The sequence below is a fragment of the Lonchura striata genome, chromosome 2 (genome assembly GCF_046129695.1).
Source record: "Lonchura striata isolate bLonStr1 chromosome 2, bLonStr1.mat, whole genome shotgun sequence".
Taxonomy (NCBI): Eukaryota; Metazoa; Chordata; class Aves; order Passeriformes; family Estrildidae; genus Lonchura; species Lonchura striata.
Window position 1 is genome coordinate 72840259 of NC_134604.1, and position 17508 is coordinate 72857766.

General features: G+C 34.6%; 1 long non-coding RNA gene across 1 annotated transcript in view; it reads left to right on the forward strand.

Moving 5' to 3' along the window:
• The window catches only part of LOC110468107 (uncharacterized), a 148553-nt gene extending 132066 nt beyond the window's left edge, over nucleotides 1–16487 (forward strand). Inside the window, exons 2-5 of the long non-coding RNA XR_002465015.3 lie at nucleotides 4187–4288; nucleotides 8542–8580; nucleotides 15133–15166; nucleotides 16420–16487. This is a non-coding gene — a long non-coding RNA (uncharacterized LOC110468107). The remainder of the gene's footprint in view (nucleotides 1–4186; nucleotides 4289–8541; nucleotides 8581–15132; nucleotides 15167–16419) is intronic.
• The last annotated feature ends 1021 nt before the right edge of the window (nucleotides 16488–17508 follow it).

Sequence of the window (17508 nt, forward strand, 5' to 3'; positions counted from 1 at the left end):
CAAACATCCTTAATCACTACTTCTCTTAAATATGTTTGATTTCTGGCTTAGTTACTGTGGTGTTTATTAGTTATCGTATTCATTTCAGTAAATACAGACAAGAGCTCTGCTCATGAAAAATCTTAGTTATAAATCTCTTACTGATTTCCTGGAAATACGCTTTATTTTTACAAAGAACTGTACTGAACCATCAACTTCAAGCATCTAAACATCTACATGTTTTATACATTGTCTTTTGATCACATTTATTTTCAGACTTGTACATTTACTGTGAATTCCTGAGGGCTGTCTGAATATAAAAAAAATCATCTGATCTGAGAGTTACCTTAGGGTAGTCCTTAGCCATAGAAAATAATAAATATTTTTCATCACCTATTTTACCTGTGAAAGGAGGATAAGGAATTAAGTTTTGCTTGGGAGAACCGAGAAATAATTACAGAGTTTTAAAATAATGCTGTTTCCAACTCTGAATTTATGGCTTGGTACCAGTTAGACTTTAAGGAAGCTATGCTCTGCTTCTGCTGGCTGAAAACTATCATGTCAGGAAGAACTCTTTGAGAGAGCTATTCATGCCCACACTGTTGGCTGTAAGTTGTCATAGCTTTGACTTAAATTTCCACAGTTTGATACACAGTACAAACCTACAGTACACACAGACTCTGTATAAATCCCATTTACTTCTGTCACTTCCATGGCTCCCAGAGATCCACTGGCACGAGACAAATGGAGATAAAGTCAGACTGTATGTGCAAAAGAGTCAGATGCTATTTATCTTGTCCTTTAGTCCTGAGAAAGGAGGATTGGGTTTGTTCTGTTTCTTCTGGATGTGAACATAACCTCTCTTTCATATTACACAAGACAGGTAGGTTTCACTAAAGCTTAAGGCTGAGCTTGCTCTAAGGGCAGCTGTATCTTACCTATCATATTGGTCATTTCAACGGCACCTGTGAAATGCCTCCAGGGTTTTAAAAATTTAATAAATCATGTGAAAGAAGCATGGAGCTCTTATCAGCTACCTAGTCTGTTCCTTGGTTCCCAACTTAGGATCAAATATGATTAATAGCTGAAGTTTTTTACTTCAATAAAGGCCTGGGGTTAGAGGGAGGATCCTGGTAAGAGTATCACAGAAAGCATTTTCCATGTTTATCAAAGAATCTAAGTTAATACAAGAAAATCCAATGTGAACTCAGGCTTATTAAGGAAACCATGAATGATAAATTCACATCATGTGCAAACATTTTTCCTCTTAATTCTATATTTTTTTCTTTTTTTCTCTTATGTTGAAAATAATATTTTGTTTAATTTTTAGTATAATAAACATACAAATTGATTTCTGCTTTTTTCCCCCCTTTCTCCTTTTTCATCCAATATTAATGGTTTTATAAATGGACATTTTGAAAATGAATCTACAAAGAAGAAACATTTTTTCAATAATTCAAATTTAAATTTATTATACTATTTCATTTTATTTCAATGCACTTCTTTCTATCTGAAAATATATTCTCAATTCAGATTCAGTGCATATAATTTTAACAAAGGACCATATTTCACATGATAGGAAATCAAAGAGATTATGATTGTCATATTGATTGAGGATAAGCCTGTTATTTTGTTAAAAAAAGTACCTTTAAAATTAATGCTGCAACACTAGGAAAGTTTTATGAACTTTGACCTTTTTTCACACTGAGAATTCCCCTACATACTTTAAAGGGATCAAACTTATATATTCAGAAGAAAAAAAAAAGAAAAGAAGATATGTAAGAAGAGAAACAGTCTTTAAAACACAAGAATTAGTTGTGAACTAATTCTAATTCTGAACTAAGAACTGTCTCTAGTGTAACTTCATCATTAGGATCTGCTATTGCCTCAGAACTAAAATAATGAAATAAAATAATCTTTTAATGGCAAACATGTAAAATCTCTCTTAATTACATATTTAAATGATAAATCTGACTACAATTCCAGCAATATAAATGAATCTTTTGCTTGTTGCAAGCATACCTTTAATGTAACCCTGATTTATTCCTCAAATACATCTCTCAATTGTAATATCAGAATTAAAATAAAATTGCAAAAAAATTTACAGCTGAAATGTTCACAACCCATATCTAATAGTCTGTCATGGGAATAATTACCCATAATGGGTATCCAAGGGATATAATTGTCTGCTGCTGTGAATTAGGAGTGCCACAGGTGGTGTTAATCACTTGGAATGTATTGGAGTAGAACAGCAGCCAGTGATGGAGCCTGCTTAATCTTGATTTGTGGAACTATTGTTTCTGGATGCTTCAGATATAAATTGAGCATGTGGTAGTAATAATACACACTCAGGTAGTTATACTGAAACAAAGGGATATAAATATAAATAATATAAAACAAGAGAAAGTTTTATTCCTTAGTGAAGGTTACAGAAATGGTAATGAGCACTGTTGTTCTGTGTTATGGCACTTGCTTTTTTTGATGGGGAACACACAGCAAAAAGAAGCTCAGTAGCTGCTTTTATTCCTTGAACCTACCTGCTAGAAATCAGCAAAAGAGCTTTCATCAAGTAGGTACTCCATAATTTTCCTTTTTAAGGAATCTCATAATCACTGACATTTGAAAATACTTATGAGGTCATCAAATTCGGTGGTGTATGATTTATATAGATATATCCAAGTGTAGTTCTTTCGTTGATGAGGAATGTAAAACTTTCTTGAAATATGATATTTATTACGTCTCTATCTGAATTTAAGAATACATCATCAATAGCTTCTCAGAAATAACATGGACACCAATGAAAATGAACTGACTTCGATTTGTGTGAAATATGTAAGCATACAATAACTAAATAAGTATGATGGTACCTGGCCAAAGCCAGAGCAAAGGCCTTGACTGGATATCCATAGCTAAATTAGAGGCAGAAAAACCAAGTCCGTGCATGACACATATGTCTTTGAAGATGGTGATAAAATTAAAAAATTAAGTACTCTAATCTTTTAAAGGAATTGGTCTTTAAGCCCTCTATAAACTGAAATAACAAAATCAGTTCCTCCTCTAATATATGAGGGAGGGGGCAGTTGGTCAAATATCACTGTGGAACATTCATTCTAAAAGTCAAAGCAGACTAAATAATGTTTCTGTTTAGAAGCCCATTCACATTTTAGAGCACATAGTTTTATATATCCATTACAGAGAGAAAACCAAGGGATAATTATGACTTTTACTACTTAAAATATCATACCTAGGAAGTAACAAATTTCAGCTATGCAAGTGTTTTAAAGAGAAAGGTAAAGAAAGAAGTTAGACCTCAAGTTTGATATTTCAAATTAATCAAGGTTTTGGTGAGCAGGCTTTTTTTTGTCAAGGTTTTATTAAGTCACCAAGTTTACGAAATTGTAAACTGCTGAACTGTAATTTATAAGAATTAACATACATCTTTAAACCAAGTTTCATACCCCAGCAACTTTCTCAAAATGCATAACTGTATGGGCTATGCTTGAGAGTGATCCATGAAAATTACAAATATTATTATCCTAAGTTTTTACATAAGATATCAACATACAGACTGGATTAGGAGAAACCATCTGAACATCATCACAATAAAAGAAAACATATACTTCAGCTTTTGTAGTTCCATGTTGTAGCTCCTAGACTGCACTTGTCCTTCAGCATATTCTTCACAAATTTTCAGCTTGTCAGACAGAAAAAAAGGAGGAAAACAGTGAAAATGGATCATCATGGCAAATCATCTGCTAGGAATACTATCGTAAGCATTTTTTGTCAAAAGCAGAACTGTTGCTGACAACAGCAGCTCAGTAAGACAATAACATACTGTGTCATATAAATATGTGTTATAAAGAGGTTTTTTCTCTCTGTGTGTGATTTTTTTGGTCATTATTCACATCTTAATAAGTATTTTCAGAAAAGGTACTTTATTCTGTATTTTATTTTAAATGCTTCTGTAAAATTACAAGAATTGATGCCCTGTGTAAGGATCTCAAAATTAAGACTTTGCCTGCAGCACCAAGTGTCTCTCCCAAGCTAACAATCAAGAATTAACATACTATTACACATACATGAAACTATTTTAAACTCTAATAAGAGTTAGTAAAATCCAGTCTGCCAAAATCCTGTGTTTGCTGTGAATAATGAAGTGGATTTATACACAACTGTCTGTTATAAAGCTTGTTAACTTACCTTACAGCACTGCCAACACTTTGGAGGAGACACTGTGCTATGTTGACCCTGGCTGGACACCAGATTCCCACCAAAGCCATTCTAGCACACACCTCTTCAGCTAGACCAGGTAGTAAAAATATAATGAAAGGCTTGTGGGTTGTGATAAGGACAGGTGGAGGTCACTCACCAATTACCATCATGGACAAAACAGACTTGACGAGGAAAATTTATTTAACTTATTACAAATCAAATTAGAGTCCTGCCATCATCACAGTCTCTGAGAGTTTAATTATGTCACATGAATTGAATATGTATATGGCTGCATCTATGAGTAGCAGTAACAGTGTAATTCCCAGTAGGTCTTTACTAGGATTTAGGACTTTGCCTTTGAATTTGGACTTAATTTTTGCTCTCTGTCACTCATTTCAATTTTACATACTTTCCAAGTGACCATCATCTTGTGGTCTAACTATATGGGACACTGCCAAAACACTTTTTTTTTCCTAGAATTGCCTAGATATTTTTTCTTGTAAAAAAGACTTATGACAAAAATTCTGTAATTTTGTTTGTGTGTTGTGCAGGCAATAAAACAAAAGTAACAGGGAACTTTTGAGAAGAAAAGATTGTTGATTTAATGGGTTTTGTTGGCAGCAATCTGCAATGACCTCTTGATTATTCAAATCAAGACTGGAAATTTTCAAAAATATGCCGTATCTGAAACATAAGTAAAGGGCTCAATAAATAGGTTATTGTGTGCAAATCTACAGCCTGTACTAAGCAGCAGGCGAGCCTAAATAGCCATAAGGATACTTTCCATAATTCTGTCAGTCTGTCAATGTGACCTTTTACCATCATAGGAAAACAATTCACTGATGGAACGAAAATTACATGAATATAAAGGTATTAAAAGACCAGAAAATGCAACAGAAAACATGTAGATGATATGATTATATCAGAAACTGCAACGTTTTACATATAAAATATGTATGCATGGATCAGATAAAGCAAGAATTTTTCTTCTTCAGATTTGAAAATCGCATGCAATAACTGAGGTATATCTGAATAAATGTAACAGTTTCATCCAGTAAGCTTTATAGGTTGGAGCCATGTACTTGAATCTTATAGTACAGATAAATTTCCAGCTGCTACAGCTTGACACTGTGCCACTCCTAGAAGTTTCAATAAATTCCCTTGATATTTAGGTATCTTTTTCCATGGATTTATCCCATCTTGTACTTTTGAATCCAGACTGGTTATGGGGAATCATTCATCTTCTTTAGCTATATATCTATTTTTCTCAAACCTGTCTACAACAATCTCTGAGCCATGGCAAACCAGAGATGTGACACATTTACTGATAATACAACATTTTAAACAAGTAAAAACTGTATGTGCAGAAAATGAAAAATATTTTGTCATAAGGATGTATGTAGTAAAATCATTAAGGTAAAAAACTATGAAATACACTAATTAGATGAGAAAAAAAAATGAAAGATATTAAGTATGAAGAAAAAATGCAGGGGGTCCCTACACAGCTTTCTTCTAGTAACATGGCCAGGATAACAACAGCTGGTAAAGAGAATAGAAGTGTAAACAGTGTGTGATTAGGGATGGCCAAAACTCTGAGAGAGCATTTGCCCAAAACTGATAGTCCTGAAGAAGATGACCTTCAGCAGCACTAAACTGAGAAGGCAAATTTAAAAAAAAAAAAAGGCAGAAAGAGTGATCTTAAAATAAGTATAGCAAGAGTATAAACATTTGTGAAAATGGGTACAGGTGCTGAGAGGAAGCAGTAACCATTGCAGCAGCGTGGCTCCTGATTGCAATTTTCCCAAGGCACACCTGCCCTGGCCAGTCTGGGGGGTACAATCTCCCATGGGGTGCAAGGAGAAGCCTGCACTCAGCAGTGGTCTTTCTGGAAGTGTGTAGGCATTATGCATGGTACCACAGTCCTTGGGGTGTGGACAAGGAGGTTACACAGAGCTGGGACACCAACCCTCAGCACACAGGGCTAGACAGAGAAGCTGAGATTGTAGCTGTGTATGTGCTGAAGAGAGTTAGACCTTCTTGAGAATAACTGTAGAAGGGTGGTTAGAAAGTTGTTGGAGTTATTTGTCCAATGTCAGGTGTTATGCTTCATCTGCTTTGTTGCTGCTATTGATCCTGAACCTATAATTCCTGACTGCTGGTTAATCATGTGTCATTAATAACTTGATAAAAAGCTTCCTGATTTGACTTAAATTAAAAATGTGCACTACTTTTTCCTGTTGTGGATCTTCATAGTAATATATGAATTCTTACTGAAGCTGTATTGTATGATTAGTTGCTAAAAGTAGATATAATATTTTGTCAATATACAAAATATATGTCAACCTGCATTTCATTTAGGCTCTAGTCATACCACTTTTTGGCTAGTGACATTGTCTCAGCATATGTCTATTAGTCTAGTTTGGAGGTATGCCATTTGCAGTGGGATGCACTTTATTTTAATTACTCATGCTCTGAATTTAACAGATTACCAAAAAAAGTTAGTTGATAGCATCTACACCTAGTCTAAGCAAAGCATTGAAGTAAGGCAAAATGAATATCCTTATAAGAAGTATAATTCCTGTCAGAACTAGGGGCTTTAAATGTGGGAGGGTTAGGTAGGTTACCTACTAACAGACTATTAAAGAATCTTGCATTTAATATAGTGTTTTGTGCGCAAAACTGCAACAGAAATCAACAAGAACACATCTGTTATCATACTAACTCAACGTGATACATCTATGTGGTGGGGATAAATTGCAATGGGCATCAGATTTTCAGAAGATTAAAATACTGTTACTCCTAGTTTCCTTCAATGAAACCTTATCATTTTCTATAGGTTGAAGACCTTGCCCAGCATCTTCAGGATTAATTTTCCATTTAGTAACTTAGAAAGCACTTGTTCTTTATAGGTATACATCATTTAAGGCATTGGATTGCATCATGTTTGTTTTGAAGTGGTTAATAATTTTGTGATTTAAGAGCAATTCATATTTTATGGATTGGTCCTGTTAATGGATGACTTATCATTTATATTAAGGAAATGTGAAACCAAGGATAGCTATCTATTAAGTTTAAGGAAAGGGACAGTTTGAGGGGGATTTGCATTTAGCTTACAATGCCCTTCACCCTTAGAGAAATTTACATTGCAGCTGACATGATAACATATGTACATGAAAAACATCCTATCTTTTATGCTACCCCAATACATATTTCTGCTGCTGTTAGAGCTTGTAAATGCCAATTTACACAGTAACACATTTACGTAGATTAGTGTAGTTTAGAAAAAGCAAAGGCAAAGAAGGCTGGGCAGGTTTTAAAGGTTGGACTTTAACATAACAAATAAAAAATCAAGATCTAAGGATTGGGGGTTTGTGGATCTTCTGTTGCCAGGAGCCACGCATACATTAACATCCAAAGTCCTTTTGCACTTACATTTCAGTGAATGCAAAAAAGTGCTGGCCACTCATAGTGAGAAAAATTTAACCACATTTAGCTAAAAGCCCATGGCTTAAAGACTGATGTTTTTTCACATTTCCTCTTCAGTTAGTGGGGAAAAAATGGCTGAAACTTTGGTGATTATTTTTTTAACTCATTAAGTCTGTTACGTTATCTGGTGAATGGCAATAACAATACCTATCTCTTCCCACTGATTACAAGAAGAGCTGTGAGCACATTCCAGCACCTGAATGTCTAAAATTAGACAGATTCCACATTTGACTGTGAAAATGAAGCCTGCTCAGTAGGACAGATTGCTTTTACAGCTCTAGTCCTGAAATTGGAAAGTGTCGATCTCTTGGGAGGAGTGGAGTAGAATGCAGACCAGAAAAAAAATAACAGAAAATTAAGGGTCAACTGTGTGTATTAAGATTAAATATTTCTTGGTTTCTTCTGTGAAGTATCTTCTCAATAATATGAGTTTATACAGTTTTCTTTGCCTTTCTGCTATCCATTGAGCAACCATAAAATGCTATCCCACCTAAACAGAACCATCTTTCATTTTCAGTAACGCTACTGTAAGTTTTGAGGTAGTAGATAATCAGGTCCATTGTCCCTAAAGGAGCAACAGTTACTTCAAATATTGTCTTTCTCTGGCTGATGGCATGACATGTGTGTGCTTATATGGCTCATTTTTATAACAGATGCATACCGCCCTTAGCACTTTTTCCACATTCATCTTATATAGGTAGAGACATAATGTGAATTGTGTTTAAACTGCAATGGTTGATTGAAGTGTCTATCTTCCAGCAAAAAAAAAAAAAAAAAAAAAAAGATCTGATTTTAACAAGGGGTTACAGAGGGATGGATCTCATTTGCTGCCTAAAATAATATCTCACTGTCTTGTTCTTGCAGATATTGCAGCATGCAGAATGTGAAAGTGAATCTACCCAGGTATTGCTCCTTTTGTGCCAAGGAAAGCTTTTTCATTTGTACTGCTCTAGCTAGAATGACATGCTCTTTGCAGAAACTGAACATTGAAAATATTTCTAAGTTAATTCTTAATGTGAAACCTGCTGCTGCTGTTGGTTTTACTATCTGTCAAATAATTCTTCTATTTATTAATTTCTGCCTCTTTTCTCTAAAGTGATGTCTTGGACAGCCTGTGGTAAATTGAGATTTTGTGTGTCTTTCAGGGCAGTTTTAATATGGCCAACTCAATCAGCAGAAAATTTTTGAAACAGAGGTGAATTTTTAAAAACATAGGTAGATTTTTTAAAGAGAATTTCTGAAAATGTCCAGCAAACCTAGCTGGTTCTAGGAGTGAGATTTGATTGCATGGGGTCCCATGGTTTTCTCTTTGATCCTGCTAGTAAGAGGAGGGGCGTGAGGAGGCATAGTTACATCCTGTGAGGAAAACCTGATTACAAGCTTATTTTGACAGTGGGAATTTGAAATTTATGAAAATGTAACCCCTTCTGAAAATTGAGTGCATCTAGGACAAAAAGCGTAATTCACCTGATGCACTGGCACAAAGGCATTTTTGCCAAAAGGCTGGTCAACCTGGTGAGAGGAATTTTACACTTGGGAAAAATGGGGAAGGAAGATGCAAGGAAGTAAGGAAGATGAGTTTTAAGTGGCAGTGAGTTTCATGTATTTCATGGTTCTCTGCTGGATTCTGCCCCATCTACATATTTAGGTGACTTTTAAAGCCACTGTTATTTTTAAGCACTCAGGGAGTTAAAATTATTAAAGAGAAAAGTAACAGCCAATATAAATTTTAGAAGATTAAACTATGTCCAACATTCAAATTAATTTTTATGACAGTAAGAATTTTTACAAATATAAGGTAAGGAATAACTGCTATTTTAAAACATTCTTTAGAAAATACTAATTAAGGATTTATGATACAATTTAAAAAGAAAGAAAGAAAGAAATATCATGCTGCAATACAAAGACCGAACACAATATCCATCCACTTGCTCAGCTTTGGTAAGGCTATGGGAGGAATATGGCTTTCTGTTTTCAGCTTTACATTTCATTATTGTTGTGGATCAAATACAGGATCCCAGATAACCATCAGAATTACCAAAGACTGAAAAAATTTGTATTTTTTTAACCTTGAGAGGAATAGAGAAATCTCAATCTTCAAAATATAGATTATTAAAAAGATTAAGATAGAAAACTTCCTGTTTATTTAGAAAAAATGACTATTTTCCACCAAAATATTAGATACTAGGAAAAAATTACTGGTAAAGTATTTCCTTAACAATTTTCAAAGGAGCTTTTTTTTTTTTTACAAAGGGGTTAGCATGCTGTAGAAGACAATTTCTTTGGAAGAGGCTTACCTAGCACAGGAGTTCCTGAGATAAGGCAATAGCAGTTGAGTTCAGCTCTGTTTTTGCATAGTTTTAGAAATAAACTCCAGGCAACTCCAAACTCCATCAAATATAATCCAAAACAAATTTGGATATGTTACTAAATTAATGCTACATGAGACAATTCAAGAGAAACATTTTCTGCTCTGTGGGCAAGTGCTGTTTTGCTCTATCTGCTCCATGGTGCAGAGGGATAATAAAACAGGAAAGGATTTGCTGTCATATCTTCAGAATAATTTGTAATTAGTGCTTTAAAATGGAAAAGTGAGTAGAAGATGTAGTATTAATTCTTTTATTTATAATCTATTCCATTTCTGCTTGCCTGAAGCATGATTAATTTGATAGGCATCTTTTAATTTGTAATTAGTCTTTAGGAAGGACTATTTTCTGATGCTTTAAGCAGTGCAGTATTTATTAATTTGTGTTCTCTCATTTTATCCAGTTTTTATGCACTATGGACCAGATTCAGTACCCACTGAGAGGTAATTGTAAATTAGTTCAGCATTTAGCTCATTTGGCTTTCTTATATTTTTGAACACATAAAACAAGATAAATTATAATTTAGTTTACATCCTATCATCTCAACACGCCTTGCACATAATTCTTACAGGGAGCAAAACATCTCCTGGAGTTACTTTTGCTGTATTGATGTAAAAAGTAGTGGCAGCCACATCTAGCTTTTGGCAGCAGAGAAGACATGGCTATGACCACATTCACTGAAGCACTTTTGAGACTTTCTTGTCTTTGCTCATGAGTATGTGAAACTAAATTAAGTAAATTTTATTTCAGGTAACTCATAACTGATACTGCCTCAAGCTGAAAACATGCCATGAAAATAGTTAAATTCTCATAGTATTTATGTTCTTCTTAGTCTACCTTAGCATCTTGGTATTAATTCGGTTGGTTTATATATCATCTAAACCCCTTGTGTCAAGTACTGTACTGTAAGAGGGACCTTACAGAAGCCTTACAGTGCTTAAATGGGTCTTACTAGAGGGCTGTAGAGGGACTTTTAACAAAGGCATGTAGTGACAGGACAAGGAGGAATGGCCTTAAACTGGATGGGAATAGGTTTAGATAAGATATTAGGAAGAAGGTCTTTACTACAAGGGTGGTGAGACGCTGAAACAGGTTATTCAGAGAAGTTGTGGACTCCTCATCCCTGGAGATGTTCAAAACCAGGTTGGATGGGGCTCTGATCTACTGGTCTAATGAAAAGTTCCCTGCCTGCAGCAGTGGGGGTTGCAAAGAGATGATCTTTAAGGTCCCTTCTAAACAAAACTATTAGATGACCACATCCATACATGACATATTTCATAAATTATTTGTCCTAATCAATTAAGAAAAAATTGCAGAAAAGGCACAGAGGAAAATTTCTGTAAAATGCTTTGTAGCCTCAAACTGCTGGCTTAAGTAGTCATTCTCTTTTTGAAAAATCCAAGAGAATTTTAAATAGGGTGGCTATACAGAGCATGAAGGTTCTCTCTTCACAAGAAGCAGCATGGAGAAGGCAAATAGAAGTGGATAGGAGTTGCACAGGGAGACATTTCATCTTGATGTAAGAAAGAAATTTTTTTTTACTGAAAACAACCTCCTCAGTGATTAGGTAGAGGTTTTCAAAACAGAGCGCTAGATAATCTTGTCTAGGTTCCCTTTTCAAAGAAATGGGATGGACCAGATGGTCATTCATGGTCCCTTCCAACAATTCTATGATTTTTTCCTAAAAATATGTTTTAAAAGAAAGGTAGAAGGAGAGAAAGCAAAAAAAAAAAAAAAAGCAAACCAAGAAACTGTCTCTCTTAGAGACATTTTCTTTTTTTCAGTAGTATTTCCCAATGCTTTTTTTCAAGGTTTCCTCTAATTTTAACCTCTTCCTCATAATTAAAGTGATTTGAGCACGTCTTTATTTTTTTTAGCTAAATGTAAAATTAGATTCTAAAAGATTTCTTTTTAGTATATGCTTTATATCTATACTTTTAAGTCATTGTTTGGCTTCTTCACTGTGAATTGTCTCTGCACCTTTTTGATTTCTCACATTAATTTTTAAGCTACTTTTATGAGTGTTCAGTCTACATGATTTTGTAGAAGGACCTTGTATTTGGTATTCTAGGCTGTAACCTTTTCCCATCTACATCATTTTTATGGTCTGTGGTCGCGATTTCAATTAATTCTTCATTATGTCAAACACAGGAAAAAATTGAGGTCAAGATTACCTGGATGGCAGGTGTAGGAATATAGCAGAGGAGATCCATTGACCTGTGTGGTTTGGTTGTTTTTTTTTCCCCAACTCTTGAGTCAAATGCAGAGGCATTTTATACGTATACGGTTCTAGTATTAGGCAGCATAGGGAGAATTCTCTAATATCTCACACTAATATCTTCTGTTTGTCAGCAAGACTTCTTTATTGCAGTTATCACATATATTACAGCTGTTAATCATATTAACTTGAAATTTACTTATGTAGCAATGCCTTATAAGACAAGAATTTCAATATATCATTTCCCATTTTAACACGCTATTAGAAAATTCACTCTTGGGGGCTGGACTAGGTGTTGAATAACAGCCTGCAGATCTATAATAACTTCAGGAGAGAATTTATTAACCTCAAAAGTATTGTAATTGTAAGATAAGACATAGCATAAACTGTTAGATATATATCTTTGTGTAAGTACAACTAAGCCCAAACATCCGGTGATAGATAAGGAAATTTAGATTTCAAGTTTTAAGCAAGCACTATTTGCTTATTTTCTTCATGCAAGCTGCTCTGGCAATCATTTAGCATGGTGAAATATCTTTGAAACTTCATATATTTTATAGAGATTTCCTTGGTTTTAAAGCCTGAAGGGCTTTTAAATCATCTGATCTGACCTCCAGTATGACACAGGTCATTTCACTTTATTCACATAATTTTTTAATGAATAAAATGTCTGCATTTCAGTCTTCAGAAACGAGCTGTATGCCATATGAAGGAAATAAGAGAAATTGGAATTGGAATTCAGAATTATTTTGAAAAATTAGAAAAAAATATTGAAAAATGCTAAAATGAATATTCAGTTAAGTCAACTATGCCTTTTCTATTTTGGTGAGAATAGATAACTACAGAAAGTTGAGATATAGATAAACTGATTTGATGAAAAGTACATATAAACTACCTGGAAGTAAAAGATAATGACAAAAGGGGTCTAAAATCTATAGTAGTACTGTTATTAATAGAAAAACTACATGGGAAACCACGTGGGGTGAGTAAACAAGAATGTTTTTATTCGCTGCATTTATGGTTTCATTTGGAGAACTACACTTGCTTTTGAAGACTTTGAAATAATTCTGCACTTGTGGCTTTGTATCCTGGTATTGCCATTGCTTGCGACAGGCCACAGGCTTCTGACTGACTGTGGAGGTCCCAGGACAGAGATTGTTGGCCTTGTTCTGCATAGATGTGTCTAGGCCAGCCTGGCCCAACCCTTTGTGCTCATCTGACTTACAGAAAAAGCACTTCTCTAACAATGAGACTGTTGCCTGAGTGGTTTTATCTACAGCATAGCAGCATTTTGCAGTGGAATATCTTTCATATCTTTCAATTTTATATATATATATATATTTTTTTTTTTTACTTGAACCTCATGGTAACATGCAGTTGTCTTGTGTGGAATCAGCTATGTATGTCCCTATATTATAACTGTAGAATAGAAAGGTGAAGCTTTAGGATGGCAAACAAGGCATTTTTTGCATTCTAAATTTTATTTTAACCAAAAAATGCACAGCATATATATGAAGCTAAGAAACAATTTTAATCCTGATATTTAAATAATCTAATGAAAAAAGGTCATGTTAATAACCAAGTTAAAACTGTTGCACAATTACTTCCTTCCAGTGCTCTTTTGGATCCTAAGGATGGCAAGTTTGGTATTTGTTGAGAAGGCTTGCATATTCAGAAACTTTTACAGGTCATCATACAATGAAAGCAGCATGCATACCATGTGTTCAGTTACATATAAAAAAAGCTCTCTGATAATCAAGCAACGGAATCCTCTTTTACATCAGAATCTGGTCCAAAAAAAAAAAAAAAAGAGAAATCACAGAAATAATTAATTCACAACATATGGCCCAGCAGCAAGCTAAATTCAACTTTTGAAAAGTAAGCAAGTCTACACTGTGAATTGATCCTCCATGGAGATGAGATGTGAGGCCAGAGACGTACCTGGCCTTCCTTTATTTAGCACTAAAAACATATTTTTTTAACAGCTGACTGTTGAGATTTTTTTATCTCTTTTCTGTATTTCAGTGTTTTTCCAAGACAACAAATTCTCAAGGAATTCATTAAATGAACTGAGCATTTTTTTATTTTGCTTTTTTTTTTTTCCCCTTCCCCTTACATTAGATAATGCATGTTTTGTACTGGGAAAAATATAAAAATGAAAAATCATTTTCATCTTAGACCCACTTTTCCTGGGTCTAAGAGATTGTGCCAAATGTTATAATCCCTTTGGTCCCCAATCATATATGCTGTGATTATGACAAATTATGAAGTGCACACAGCCTTGTGGAGCAGGGATAAAAAAACCCCATAAAATTATATAATCCAAGGGTAGAAGAAGTCTGCTAGTATCAAATCTGGGCAGTCCCTCCCAGAAAACAGGGGGTTAAAATATTTTTATTGATTTTTTGCTTGAACTTTATTTCTGATTCTTTGATAGCTACAAATCAGTTATTTTATCAAAGATAAACATCTGCCTAAACAGCCTATGGTTCCCCGGGCCTTTTCTGCATTGTAATTGAAATATTGCTACTGTTTTTAGTCCTTTGAGGCTTTAAAAAGTCTCCAGTTTCCTTCTGGGTTATTAAAAAATAAAATTAGTGGTTTGGAGATAATTCAGCTATTCAGATCATCATAAGAAATTTATAGTTCAGATGGTAAAACCAATTGTGTTACTATCACAGTAATTTGCTACTTCCCTTGAGAGTTTTGGGCATGAGTTGCCTAGATCTGTCAATTTCTCTATCTATGCTTAGTTAATTTTAGCAGATGCTGTTTCATATGTTGTGTTAGTACAGATGGTGAAATTTTGATTTCATGTAAGGGGGCAAAATTTTTTTTCTTCTTTTTACTCTTTTTTTTTTTTTTCTTCAGATGAGAAATGAAACAGGTGAAAGGAAATTTTCAGGTAAGTGTATGTCCCAGAAGAGGTTCTACACACAAAAATACAGATACCAAGTGTCACAGCTGAAGTGTTTTTATTTCTAGTAAAACTGGAAGAAGTGTTTCAGTGTTGGTTTGGGGCTTTTTGTTTGGTTGGTTTTGGGGATTTTTTTGTTTTTGTGTTTGGGTTTTTTGTTTTTGCTTTTTGGGGTTTTTGGATTTTTTATTTGTTGTTTGGTTTGGGGTTTGTTTGGGTTTTTGTGTTTTTGTTGTTTTGGGTTTTTTTTTTTTTTGTTTTATGTTTCTGGCAGATGATGTATCTGTTATTACCATAACTCATTGGTATACAACAAAGACAAAGATAAGGTTTCATGAACTGATTTACAGTTTTGGAATATTCCGATAGTTATGTCCAATGAAATTGAAAACAAACACAAAGAAAAGTAATTTCAGCCACACTTTGATATTTGGATTAAACATCCTACTGACTAAAAAAATACAAAAATCTGACCAATGGAAATCTTGATTATTCCTTTGCTTTTATTCCACCTTCCCTTGAAATAATGTAGAATTAAGCCTGATATAAAATTTGATTACCTTTATCTGCCACATATTAAAAATCAACTTGCGCAGACTCCTCCTGCAGTGCTTAGCTTACTGACCTCCCAGCCTGTTCAAACATCCCTTAGGCAATGCCACCACCTCTGCCTGCCCAAGGCTCATAGAAAGGCACCAAACACTCCACGCTCTGTGCTGGATGGCTGTGTCCTCCTTGCAGAAGTTAATGAGAGTTCAAGAGGTGTCTGATGTGCTGGGGTAGCTGCTTCCGCTGCTGCTGGGATCCATGCCCTGTGGCACATCACAGCCAGCATTGAGCCTTCCCATATTCAAGAGAGTTTTTGGAAACCTTCCATCTCAACTGCTGTACAAATTGCTGCCTCTGTTTGCTGTGCTCCCAGCTGGCTATGCTTTCCCTGGTGTCAGCTGAAGAGCTACTTGACAATTCCCAACTCTAAATTAAGGATTTAAATATGGCTGAAGATAGCAGATGTAAGCACCTTTTCAGTAGGATTAGCTTCCAGGGGCTGTTAGAAACTGCTAGAGCTTCTAGGAATAAACATGTCTCTTAGCTACTTGTGTGAGCAGCAGCAGCAGCACCCTTTGGGAAGGAGAGCCCAAAAATCACTTTATCAGTTTCTGCATCCCTTAGCTGCTTCCCTTTGCACTGACCTTGCCTGGAGTGCCCTAGTCTACTCACTGAGTCCATCTCTGTTTCAGAATCTTCCATCTTTATGCCTGTTGGATGCTGTTGAAGAATGGGATAGATGTATCAATAAATATTAACACAAGATATGTGCCTGCTCCATGACTGCTCTTTGCTTCCACTTGGCACTTCAGCTCATGTGCATTGAGCTGCAGTTTGTGCCAATACTTGTCTTGTACCAATGAAGCGTAGTCAATGTAGTTCAAAAAGCTCATTGTTGCTAATGGAATCAAAGCATCCAAAACCATTCTGACAAGAATTCTGACATGTATGGGAAAAATACATGCAAGCTCTGAGATCAGCAAGGAGAGGTTTATATAACTTGCTTGTTGTGTAGTGACACCTTTGTTTTTAATTTGAAGAGTTTAATCACATTCTACAATCATCAAAATGAACAATAATTTATTTATTAATAAAATTTAAAGGTTTAGGTAAAAAATACCATATGAAATGCACAATTTTTTTTTCCTTTTAATAACTCAGGACAAAGAGAATACTATTCCAGAAACTATTTTCTTTCCATTTTTACTTTACTTTACAAACTATCTTTTGTTTTCTAAAATATAAGAATTAGGATGATGATGATGATGAAAAAAAATATTGTATTTATCTAAACAGGGCAAGATTTCTGAAGGAACAAATTAGCAAAAAGCTTCATGTTTGTTTAAAATTCTCTAAACTTCACAAAAACATCATACCTTTGAATAAGACTTTTATCAGTTCCAAAGCACTACAGAATTTTACATTTGCTGTTATTTCAACTCACAATGTCATGTACCAGGGACATTTCATATGTAGAGACAAAAATTTAATTGATAATACTCTTTCTTCTTGATTTAATTTTTTCAGAGAAAAGAAACCAGTTTGTGTGTCAGAAGTTTCCTTACAAATTAAAGCTTTCTTGTATAGATGCAATTTGTGTGTTCAGGTGAAGAGAAATAAAAAGCAAAAAACCACACAAAACTTGTCTCTTTGAAGGTCTGAGAATTTTTTAGTGGGATGGAGTAGATTTGGAGAATTACTAGGTTTTATCGGTGCATAGGAGTAAGCACCATGCTTTCAAGAAAATTTATTTCTTCACTTTTAAAGGAATACATTGCTCG